Source organism: Apium graveolens, chromosome 2 (assembly GCF_009905375.1).
Source record: "Apium graveolens cultivar Ventura chromosome 2, ASM990537v1, whole genome shotgun sequence".
Taxonomy (NCBI): domain Eukaryota; kingdom Viridiplantae; phylum Streptophyta; class Magnoliopsida; order Apiales; family Apiaceae; genus Apium; species Apium graveolens.
In genome coordinates, this window is record NC_133648.1 from 270,219,782 (window position 1) to 270,233,235 (window position 13,454).

Below are 13,454 nucleotides of genomic sequence, written 5' to 3' on the forward strand. Positions count from 1 at the left end.
CCAACAACACCAATTCTAGATGATGATTTCAATGAAGATATTCCAACAAAACCAATTCTGAATCTGGATGATAAAAATCAGATTTTAGGTGGGCATCAACATTTGGATGTTGATTAGAACTTAGTTGCAGATCAGAATTTAGAGGATGATGTTGAAGCCTCTATAGCCTCACATACTGTTCTTTTATCAGAGGATGTTGATATTGCAGGCTCTGTAAGTTCTGATGCTGACAATGCTGAATCTACTGGTGAAGCTGCTACTAATATAGATGTTGATGCAGCTGGTCCTTCAGGACATGCACCTCAACAAACAGTTAACAAAGCTTATTTAATCAAAAAGTTTGTTATAGAGGATGCACCAGTCCCTTGAAGTGAAACTCCTAGAGGAAAGGAGTGGACTAAGGAATGGAACACAGTTAGTTTTGTTCCACTGAAAAAATTCTTGTTGAGCACCTTGCCAAAGCTGATGAAATGCTGATAAATGATGATTTCATGGCACAGCTGAGAGTTACTGCATTGAGTACAAGGCACCTTCAAGGTCAACACTCAATAACTCATGACAAGGTGAATAAAATTTAAGAATCTCTGATCCAGCAAGATATGAATATAAAATTGGAAAAGAACAGGTTTTTCAAGCCAGCCTTTGACCGAATTGGGTATATTGAAAAAACTCAGGAGAAGCAACAAGATCAAATTTCTGAAATTCTAAAGAATCAAGCTTCCCAGCAAACTCAACTCAATGAGATCCAATCCTCACTGGAATTGCTTGTCTCTCTCCTTTTACCTGCTGATGCCAAAAAGGGGGAGAAAGTAATTAAGTCCAAATGCAAATCTAGTCAAGTACTGAAGGGTAAGGATGATGGACATGATGACCAGGGAAACTCTGGAATGGGTAGAGGTCATGGTCAAGGCAAAGGTTTTTCATCAAGCAAAGCTGGAACTACAAGTCAACGAACAAGTTCTGATACTGGGAGAAGAATAAGTTCTGATACTGGTAAAAGGATAAGTTCTACTGAACATCTAGATATTGATGAAGAGATTTCAAAGAGATTATTTCTCAAAGAAAATCCTGGAATGGACTTTGAAAGTCTAAAGGAAGAAGAAGCTAGACTTAAAGCAGAAATTTTCAACTCTAAGTCTAAAGCTTCTGTTGTTGAAAAGAAACTTCCAAAACCTAAGGGTATTGTGATTAAGGAGAGGACAAATTCTGAGGCAACCAAAGCCAAATCACAAGTGGAGGTAGATCCAAGATCCAAGGGAAAAGAAAAAATTGGTGAACCTGTAAAGGTATATATGCCAATCATGGATCTAGAGATAAAATCTGATGAAGATGTTAGTCTTACTCTGATGAAAAAGAAGATTTCTCAACCAACCTCTGACATGGCTCAAGTTGTTCAGAGTCAAGATGTAGTAAGTTCTGATATGACAGTGAAGCAAGAAACCTCTGACATAGCTCAAGTTGGCTTGATATTAGAAGATAAGGAAAAGGAAACCTCCGACATTGCTCATGTTAAACCTTCAAAGATGCTACTACCAGGATTCCCCAAAGCTCAACAGACTCAAACTTTGAAGACTACATCAAGTGGTTTTCAAGCAAGAGTTGTTACAGGAAAGGAAGCAAGAGACAAATCAGGATTGGGTAGTTCTAAAGAGAAGAGAGTACAAAATACTACCAATGATCCAACTTCCTTAAGTGAACCAGGTGTAGGAGCAACTCCTGAGAGATTGAATCAACTTGAATCTGTACAAATGGTTTACCATTCTGTTTTGAAAGAATATATCATGTTTTATTTTATAACAGATGGGAGGGTATTCCAGATCAGGAAGAATGCTATTCCACTGAAGTATTTTGAAGAACTGGAACATGTTCTATTTCTACTTCAAGTGAAAAACAGATTAACAGATGGTGCTGCAGATTATTTAAGATCAAATATTCAAAGACAGAAGAAGCTTTACTCTGTAAAGTCTGACAGCCCATACTGTCCTAAGTACAGATCTCACAGTGGAGAAATTGTTGAAATGAAGCCTAATAATGCTAAAATCATCACTACATTTTCTGGTATTAAGGGACTTGAATTCAATCCAGAGTCTAATGAAGCCTATATCATCAGACTAGATCAGGACATAAGGAAAGCTAAAATAAATGATCTCAGGGCTGCTATCTTTCAAACTGGTGAAGATACAGTTGAATTGAAAAATGCTAAAAGGAGAATTGTCAATGAACTTGAATATGTTGAGAGATGTCTGTTGAAGAATTATCTTAGAACAACTCCTGATATCAAAGAGATCAGAAATTGAAGCCAAGTCAAAGATCTACAACTGCTTAAATTCTGAAGTGTATACAGACTGAAGCTGATATCAAACTTTAAGGATGGTAAAGTTACAAGGACTGTAAGTTGTAGTTATCTAGTCAAATTCTCATGCATTTGTACTTAATGTTTTTAACATCATCAAATATCTGTTAAACTTGTATATTATGCTAATTTACAAGTTGGGGGAGATTTTTAGATATATTTGTGTTGACATGACTAATATGATTTGTGTTTAGTTTTCAGATGTTACTTAAAAGGACAAATCAGTACTTAACTGGAAATCGATACTTATACTGAAGTCAGGACTTAAGATATCAAAACTTAAGTTGTCAGAACTTAAGTTATCAGGAGATATTAATCAGGAGATAATATCAGGACTTAAGGAGACGTTCAGATAAGGAAGATGACTGATTGAAAGGAAAGAAGATCAAGACAAACATAAGACGAGATATGCATGGAGAAGAATTCTATGAAGAATAGAATACTTGGAAGGAAAGATAACTGATTGATATATATTAGGAAGCAGAATTATATTCGATATTAATTAGAAGATTATCTTGTAACTGTGTAGTATATAAACACAGATACAGGGTTTACACTATATGTGTTATCTTAATCGACTTTATTATTTATTGTAACCCTAGCAGCTCTCGTGATAATTTATTCATCACTGAGAGAGAACAGTTCTTTGTAACAGAGTTTATTGTGTTGAATAAAATCTGTGTTTTGTTACTTGAGTTCTTATATTCGATTTGATTGTAGTAAACACTGTATTCAACCCCCTTATACAGTGTGTGTGACCTAACATACAAATTTTCCTGTTTTGCGAAAAATGACTTTTTCGGGCCCCTTCGGGTGTCAAAAACCCCACAAAATCACATTTTTATTTTTGTAGGATCATAAAATTATCGAACATCATTTTTATTTGCATTTTTGTATTATTCATAATTTTTGAGAATTTTTGGCATATATTTTGTATTTATTGGATATTTAAAAATTCATAAGTAATACCCAAAAATTATATAAATTAGGGCCAAATAATTTTATCAGATGTGTAATTAAGCCCTTAATTTTATTTAGGGGTATTATTTTTACTAGTATAAATAGCTAATTATTTATTAATTATTAATTAATCATAAAAATATTAGAAAATTCAAGAAAATCCCCAATTCTATGAAATTAGGGTTTGAAGTTCTTGGGAATTAAAGCAGATTTGAACGTGATCCTGTGCACCAAATCCTTCATGTAAGTAGTCGATTTGAAGCTCTTTGAATTCTCTATTCAGTTCTGTTATCAATTTCGTGTTTGGATTACTCGATTTTAGAATCGTTATTTTCGGATATAATCTTGAATTGGGTGTTTTTGGATTGAGCTTGTTGTGATGAATTTAAGTGTCATAGAGTTGTAGATCGTCATTTTTACAATCAATTAGTACCGGTTTCGTCGATGTTGGTTCTCGTTTTAAGCTAGGCCGAAACCGCCGCTATCGGCGGCGTTTCCTTTTTTTCGGCTTCAAATGGACGAAGGAAGGTGGGAGGTTCGTTGTTGTATGTATGGGGAGTAAAATCGAAGAAAACGGGCTTGAAACAACGTTGTTGGCTGCCGTTCCATCCACCGGAAAATCCACCGGCGTCGTTGTCGGCGGTGTTCTTGGTCGACCCGGGTTCGACCCGGTTCCGACCCGGAAATCGATCCGGGTTTAATGTTGAAAACCACTAATTCAATTCCTGATTATTGTTTCTGATTTTTATATAATTTAGTTTTATTTTTATAAAAACAAAAATTAGTTTTAATAATTAGAAAATCAAATAATAATTAGATTAAAAATCTGAATTATTTTGTAAATAATTTCTAAATTATTTTATTAATTTAGAAATTCAAAAATGTATTTATTAATTTATTTATTTATCTATTTATTTACCTAATTATTTATTATTTATTATTCAATTAAATATTCAATAATTGAGATTAATTAATTAAATCGATTAATGGTTCGATAATTGATCGATTCAAGCGTGACTCGTAATCGTTCAAGTTGCGTTCCAGATTTTAGGATTTTGACGTGCGATTATCGTTTTATTTAATTATGTATGTCCAGATTACGTAATAATTATACATATTGATTAATTAATTATAAGTAATCAATTTAATTAGATAATTTGTAATAAATTATGATTAATTCCAAAAATTAGGGAATAATTATTTTAAAATATGAAATTATTAATTATTTAAAAATATAATTAAGGTTTAATTAATTATAATTGATTAAATCTTGTTTATTGCGTAATAATTAAACCGTTTATCCGATTTAAGCGAAACGAAGACCCTTAGACTCAGAAAAATGACCTGATTCCATTAAAAATAGTTATAAATCATAATTTATTTTGAGAGCGACTCGGATTATGATAATTAATTGTTTATAGACCTTATTATTGATAAAACGAGTCCAATAAATCCCGAAAAATTAGGAATTGAGCCATATATTGTTCGTTAATGTGAATATAGGTCTAGTATCGATTCTAAAACTATTTATAAGTCTAAGTTAATTATGTGCTCTATGTGCTACGTGATTTATGTGATTATGTGAACTCTATGTGTTAGATAATTATATACGAGTCGGAGAGAATCGTATGGGTAGACGATAAGGACTACGTGGTATCAATCTGAGATTGCGTTCGATCTAAGTCAGCTAAACAAGTATCTTTCCTTGATAAATTTAACACCAGCAAGGAGAATCAAGCCGGAGATAGAAGGTTGTGAATTACCTGAGGCAGGGTGCATACCAGGCAAGTTTTTCCCCTATTCTAAGTTCAGAATAGTGATTCGCTTCCAACTTTCCATGACAATTGACACCTTGATAATTCTTATTCACAAACACTGATACACAACTATTGTTCCTTTATTTCTATTTCATTTTGATTCTTGATTTCTCTTAATTCATTAAATCCTTTATTCATATTCCGATAATTATATATTCTCTGATATATTCCGATGTTTGGATGCATCGAAAGCATATCGATTGTTTCAGATGCTAAGCTATGAACTGGATGGTTACGATACGGGCTGGGTATGAACCGGACCCTTGAATTATTAGGTCATAGTGCCTGGGTACCCTATATGTTGGTGGGGTATATACAGTTGGGTATAGATCCGCGCTATATCATGACTGATCAACAGGTTATAGTGCATATGTTGGTTCTTGTGTCCAGTCTCTTTCATTTGGTACTCGCCAGTAATGGCATTCATTATCCCTTACAGAAATAGATGGTTGTTCAAACCAGCAGATTACCGGTTCATTTATCTTTCTCTCTTTACACTATATATATGTATATTGTTGCAGGCTTGTTGAGAAATTTTGGCTCACTCCTATTATTATTGTTCACCTTGTTTTTCAGTTAAGGTTGAGAATGAAACCCATCAAAACCCGAGTAGTCAAGAAGTGGGTAAAGCTGAGGGACCCTCTAATTCCAAGAGTGTTTGTCCCTATCCCAGAAGAGAGTTTTAAAATGCCAGAACAGGTGTAACAGGATAAGTGGTAGTTGTAATTTGAATAAAAGATGTTTAGTTTAAAATTTGAATAGAAAACTAATTTGTAATAAAGAGAATTTGTAAGACAGTTTATTTAGAATTGTTGTAATAAAGTTTGTATGTCGTTCTTGTTTTCAAACCTTAACCTTGAAAAGATCCTGAGTAGTAGTAGTAATAGTAGTAGTAAGGGGTAATTATATATTTATATTTATATTATAATTCTACAGGTTCAGCAAGGTAGTTAGTGCTCGTAATACCCCGGATCTATACCCGGATTTGGAGGGTGTTACAAATGCAAATCTAATTATAGCCCGAATAGCTGTCCAGAAGATAGTAGTACTCATGCCCAACCAATCTGTCAAGCATCTGATCAATAAAAGGCAGAGGGAAGTGATCCTTCCTTGTGGCCTTGTTCCGCTTCCTATAGTCCATGCAAACTCTCCACCCCGTGACTGTTCGAGTAGGAATGAGCTCATTCTTCTCATTAGCAACAACGATGATTCCTCATTTCTTTGGCACACACTGAACTGGACTCACCCAAGAACTGTCAGAAATAGGATAGATGATCCCTGCATCCAGCCATTTGAGAATTTCCTTCTTCACAACTTCTTTCACGATGATTGGATTAAGCCTTCTCTGTTGCTCAACAGTAGGCTTGCAACCTTCCTCTAGAAGAATTTTAATGCATGCAATAAGAAGGGTTGATTCCCTTAATATCTGCTACAGTCCATCCAATTGCCAATTTGAACTCTCTCAGAAGTTTTAAGAGTTTTTCCTCATCACTACCTGAAAGGTCAGATGCAATAATCACAGGAAAAGTAGATGCATCACCTAAAATAGCATACCTTAAATGTTCAGGCAATGGTTTAAGCTCAAGGGTAGGAGCTTTCTCAATAGATGGCTTGAGGCGCTTTGGAGATTTGTTCAGCTCCTCCATACCAAGAGATTCAAAAGGCATATCCATCTTCCGCTTCCAGGGAGAAGCATTCAGATATTGCAATTGTTCATCATCTTTACTATCTGAATTCCCGAACAAGGCATTTTCTAAGGCATCAGACCTTAGAAATTGATTAATTTCTGAAGTAACAACAGAATCGACCAACTCCACTTTTAAGCACTCATCATTTTTCGTAGGGAATTTCAAGGCATTGAACACATTTAAAGTCACATCCTGATCCAACACTCGCATAGTAAGCTCACCCTTTTGCACATCAATCAAGGTTTGACCCGTAGCCAAGAATGGTCTTCCCAAGATTATGAAAATCTTCTTATCCACCTCAAAATCAAGAATTACAAAAATCGACAAGAAAGATGAGTTTGTCCACCTTGACCAAGACATCCTCCACAATGCCTAATGGGCATGTAATAGAATGATCGGCCAACTGCAAGGTCATATAAGTAGGCTTTGGATCAGGTAAGTCCAACTTCTTGAAGATTGACAAAGGCATCAGATTGATGCTAGCTCCCAAGTCACATAAGCATTTGTCAAATGAAACCTTTCCAATGGTGCAAGGAATAGTGAAGCTTTCAGGATCTTTAAGCTTCGAAGGCAACTTCTGTTATAGCACAACACTGTGTTCCTCCGTGAGAGCAACGGTCTCTAAGTCAAAAAGCTTCATTTTTTGAGAAAGTATACCTTTCATAAACTTTGCATAACTAGGCATATGTTCAAGAGCTTCAGCGAAAGGTATGTTGATATGAAGTTTCTTGAACACCTCCAGAAACTTTTCAAACTGCTTATCCAGCTTTTTTTCTGCAGTCTCTTAGGAAAAGGAGGTGGAGGATAGATTTGCTTCTCCCCTGTATTACCCTCAGGAGGAGTGTGTTCAACAGTAGTCTTCCTTGGTTCCACTTCTTCTTCCTTCTGCGCTTCTTTTTCAGCCACAGCTTCTTCTGTCGAAACTTGAGATTTTTCGGGATTTACAACCTTCCCAGACCTCAATGTAATTGTCGTAACCTGTTCCTTAGCTTCCCTCTTTCCTGGAACTTCAGTGTCACTAGGGAGTGTACCAGGTTGACGATTTAGCAAGGCATTGGCAATTTGTCCAATTTGATTTTCCAAGGTCTTGATAGAAAGTGATTGGCTCTTGCACATGAGCCTCAATTCCTCCAATTCAGATTTTTCATTAGACTATTGCAGCTGGAGTTGTTCTCTTGGTGCATATTGCTGTTGTTGAAAACCAGGCGAGTTGTACTGCTTTGCTGGATATTGCTGATAAGGCTGTTGAACCGCGTTCTGAGTATTGCTCCAGCTAAAGTTAGGATGATTGCGGTTGTTGGGATGGTATGTGGCTAGTACAGGTTGCTGTGACCTCTGAAAGTTGCTCATAAACTGAGCTGATTCACTAGAAATAGCACACTGCTCCGTCTTATGGGCACCATCACAAAGCTCACAAACACTAGTGATCTGATTAACTCCATAATTAGCCAAATAATCCACCTTCATCGTCAAAGCCTTAAGCTGAGCAGCTATAGCAGTAGCTGCATCTCACTCCAGAATTTCTGCTACCTTGCCCTGAGATAGTCTCTGAGTAGGATTCTGGTATTCATTAGCAGCCATCAGTTCAATCAATTCATAAGCTTCATCATAGCTTTTTGCCCATAATGCTCCTCCTGATGCTGCATCAAGCATGGGTCTAGAAGTAGCACCCAAACTATTATAGAAGCAGTTATTAATCATCCAGTTAGGTATCCCATGGTAAAGACACTTTCTAAGCATCTCCTTATAGCGATCCCAAGCCTCATATAAAGATTCTCCAGATTGCTGAGCAAATTGAGTAAGTGCTTTTCTGATTGTAGCAGTCTTCGCCATAGGAAAGAATTTAGTTAAGAACTTTTGAGCAAGATCCTCCCATGTTAGATATATTTGTGATGTCATGTCTAATCTAATTTGTTTAGTTTCAGAACTTAATACCAGGACTTATCAGGACTTACTGGAAATCAGGATTTACTGAAGATAGGAAGATATCAGAACTTAAGATATCAGAACTTGTGATATCAGAACTTAAGGAAGGATATGCTTCAGAAGTAAAGTGTGGCTGATTTCTAGAAGAGGATCTGGACTAAAACAAAGGAAGATATGCTTTAGGAGTTGGACGATTAGAAGACTTGTAGAAGATAATATATGATTAATATATTTTATGAAGAGATATATTTCATATCAATTAGAAGATATCTTGTAACTATGTACTATATAAACACAGCTTAGGGTTTACACTATATGTGTCATCATTCACGAGAAAGATTATTCATTGTAACCCCTAGCAGCTCTTAGTGATATTGTTCATCATTGAGAGAGTAGTTTAACCTACTTTGTAACAGAGCTTATTATATTGAATAAACTTGATTACTGTTACATACATGTGTTCTAAATCGATTTGATTGTATAAACACTATATTCAACCCCCTTCTATAGTGTTGTGTGACCTAACAAGTGGTCTCAGAGCCTCTCTGTTGATATACAAACAGTGAGATCCAGTTTACAATCATGTCTGACGAAATACAAACTCCACTTAAGCCCACCAAAACTCAAGATACTCAAAATAATCAAACCCATAGTCGATATGAGAGTATTAGGGTTCCCATACTGAGATCATATGAGTATCCTATATGGAAGGTAAAGATGGCTATGTTTCTGGAAGCCATTGATCCAGAATACCTTGATAGAATTAATGATGGACCATATAAGCCTACCAAGCTTTCTGTTGCAGTTGCTGATTAACCAGTAAAGACCATACCAAAGGAGAAAGGTGATTACACACCTGAAGACATCTCATCTATTGCCAAGGATGCAAGGGTAAGGCATTTACTTCATAGTGCAATTGACAATGTCATGTCAAACAGGATAATTGGATGCAAGACTGCAAAGGAAATATGGGATGCTTTGGAGACAAGATGCCAGGGAACTGAAGCCATCAAAAAGAATAGGAAGACAATACTCACACAGGAGTATGAGCACTTTGACTCAAAATCTGATGAGTCACTGACTGATTTATATGACAGATTTGCCAAACTCTTGAATGATCTGTCACTGGTGGACAAGGAATATGATCTGGAAGATTCAAATCTAAAATTCCTTTTAGCTCTTCCTGGAAATTGGGATTTCAAGTCTACAACCATAAGAGACAACTATGACCTTACTGAAACTACTCTTGATGAAATTTATGGTATGCTCAAGACTCATGAACTTGAGATGGATCAAAGGAGAAAAAGGCATGGAAAAAAGTCAAAGACAGTTGCACTTAAAGCTGAGGAGGAATCTCCTAAAGTGGTTGTCTCAAAGAGGGGCAAAGGAAAGGCTCTCATCATACAGTCTGATTCAGAGTCATCATATTCTGATGATGATGATTCAGAATCTGAAAATTTATATGAAGTGGAGATTGATGCAGAGATGATGCAACTGTGTGCTCTTATGGTGAAGGGTATCACAAAGATAGCTTACAAGAAATTCAGAAAGGGTAAGAAATTTTCCAGGAAAGATGGAAGTTCCGAAAAGAAAGGGTTCAGAAAAACTGAGGCAAAGGAGGAAAGTCTGACAGAGGAGACAACTCAAATGTCAAATGCTACAGTTGTGGTGAAAGAGGCCACATCTCTCCTGACTGCAAGAAAGGAAAAGGTTATAAAGGCTAGGCACTTATCACAAAGAAGAAAAAGAAGAAAAACTGGGCAGACACTTCAGATTCTGAAAAATAGGTGAACTATATTTTGATGGCAAATGCTGATAGCAGTTTTGGAACTGCTGAATTGAAGGTACCTCATTCAACTCTTGATATTCATACTTATGATATTTCTGAGATAAGATTATATCTTAAAACCATGTTCATTAGTTTTAGAGATCAGACTTTAGAAAATGAAAGATTAAAATCTGAAAGCCTTGCTTTTAGAAACAGAAATGACTACTTAGAAAAAGAGTTAGTTATATTTCATCAAACTCAGAAAGAAAGAGATGAGGCTTTGTATGTTAAAGATGAACTGCTAAAATTGAATAAATCTCTTAAATCTGAACTGGAAAAGGAAAAGGAGATAATCAAAACTTGGACTAACTCTGGAAGAACAAATCAGAAAATGGAAATTGGAAAGAAGGACTAGGTTACCTAGATGATAAAGAAGAAAAGGAAACTGTGTTATCTAAACCAAACTTTACCAAGAAAGCTGAAAAGCCTAAAGTTAATCCTGTCAAGTTTGTGTCAAATTCAGACAAGTCAAAATCTGAAAAGATGAAAGACTCTAAAACAGAAGTCAAAGAAAAGTCAACTTCTGACAAATTAAAATAGGATAAACCAGCTGTAGTAAACATTGGCTTAATTACAAAGAATCGGCTTACGTATAAGCTGAAAGAGATTAAAAATGTGAACAAGGTGAAGGAAGCTAGGAAAAATAGGAATGGAAAGAAAGGTGTGAATAAAAGAAATAATTATATGCCTGTTCCTACTGCTCCTAGAAAAAAATGCTATAGTTGTGGAAACTCTAACCATCTTGCTTCTTTTTACAGGAAAAATAAAGATATAAACTCTTTACCTCCTAGATCAGGAGTTAAGAGTCAATATGTTAGGTTTAAACCACAAAATCCTTGTTTTCATTGTGGTAGTTTATGGAATTCTATTTATACTTGTAAGGAATATCATAGTTTGTACTATGATTATTATCAAATAAAACCTTCTTTAAAGAAAGTTAGTGTAATTCCTTCTAGTGTAAATTCTGATGCAAAGTCTGATACAAAGTCTGATAAAAAGCATGTTAGCATAAACTCTAAAACTAAATCCGCTGAAAATGCTAACAAACTTAAAAAGGCTAAAGGATCCAAGCAAGTCTGGGTCCTTAAAACTAACCAATAGTGGTCTTTGTGATTGCAGGGCAACAGGAAAAACATCCTAGTTCTGGACAGTGGATGTTCAGGACATATGACTGGAAATAAAGCCCTGCTATCAGACTTTGTGGAGAAAGTTGGCCCAGGAGTTTCTTATGGAGATGGCAACATGGGAAAGACTCTGGGATATGGCAATATCAATCTTGGGAATGTCATAATTGAATCAGTAGCTCTTGTCTCAGGACTTAAACACAATCTGCTAAGTGTGAGTCAAATCTGTGACAGAGGTTATCATATGGATTTCTTTGAAGAACACTGTGAAGTTGTAAGTAATTCTATAGGTAAAGTGGTTCTGAAAGGTTACAGACATGGTAACATATATGAAGCCAGACTTTTAACAAATTCTGATGGTTCTGCAATCTGTCTATTAAGCAGAGCATCAATTGGTGAAAGTTGAAATTGGCACAAGAGACTCTCTCATTTAAATTTCAACAACATAAATGAGCTAGTAAAGAAAGATCTTGTGAGAGGACTGCCAAAATCAATATTTGCTCCTGATGGCCTTTGTGCCTCATGTCAAAAGGCAAAATAAAGAAAATTTTTATTCAAGAGCAAAACTGAATCCTCAATTCTTGAGCCTTATCACTTACTGCGTGTTGATCTATTTGGTCCAGTCAATGTCATATCCATTGCAAAGAAGAAATATGCTATGGTTATAGTGGATGAGTTCACAAGATACACTTGGGTGTATTTCTTACACAAGAAGAATAAAACTGCATCTACTCTAACTGATCATGTCAGACAGTTGGATAAGTTGGTCAAAGATTCTGTTAAAATAATAAGAAGTGACAATGGCACTGAGTTCAAGAATTCAATCATGGAAGAGTTCTACAAAGATCAAGGAATAAAGCAGGAATTTTCTGCACCTGGAACTCCACAGTAGAATGGAGTTGTAGAGAGAAAGAACAGGACTCTTATTGAAGCTACACGAACTATGCTTGATGAAGTAAAGCTACCAACCTATTTTTGGGCTAAAGCTGTGCAGACTGCTTGTTTTACACAGAATGCTACACTCATGAACAAGCATGGAAAAATGCCATATGAGATGGTGAAGAAAAAGAAGCCAAATCTGAAATACTTTCATGTATTTGGATACAAGTGTTTTGTTCTTAAGACTCATCCTGAACAGCTATCAAAATTTGATCTAAAAGTTGATGAAGGAATTTTTGTTGGATATCCACTTTCCACAAAAGCCTTCAGAGTCTACAATTTAAGAACAAGGGTTGTCATGGAATCTATCAATGTATCTTTTGATGATAAAAAGATTACTGAACTTGAAGATTTCAATGATCATGATCAGCTGAGATTTGAAAATAAAGATATAAATTCTAATGACCTAAATCCTAATCCTGTAAGTTCTGACGGGTTAAATTTTGATGTCATTGAAACTGTGGTAATTGCTCCAAAGGAAAATTTACCTGTTCAGGGTGAGCAAGCTGATGATCATACCACATCTCAAGACTCTCAAGAAGCATCAGAACCTGTCACTGGCTCTTCAAGTTCTGATTCATCAAGTGCTGATGAGCCAAATTCTGACAATTCTGGAAACTCTAATTCTTTAATTCCTGAAGGATCCAACTCAAATTATGGAATCTCAGAGAGCATAACTTCAGGGGGAGCATCAGAAAATGCTGATGGAGACAACATGGATCATAGGGGAGGATCCAGTTCTAGAGATCAACTTTCATCTACAAGGAAGTGGACTAATTCACACACACCTGACTTAATAATTGGAGATCCTGAAGCGGG

At 35.7% G+C, this 13,454-nt stretch overlaps 1 non-coding gene across 1 annotated transcript; it reads left to right on the plus strand.

Annotated features, from left to right (window-relative positions):
- The first annotated feature begins 8,529 nt into the window (after positions 1 to 8,529).
- On the plus strand, positions 8,530 to 8,636 carry LOC141709159 (small nucleolar RNA R71). The gene has a single exon (XR_012569750.1). It is a non-coding gene; the product is annotated as a small nucleolar RNA R71 (small nucleolar RNA).
- Positions 8,637 to 13,454: the final 4,818 nt, after the last annotated feature.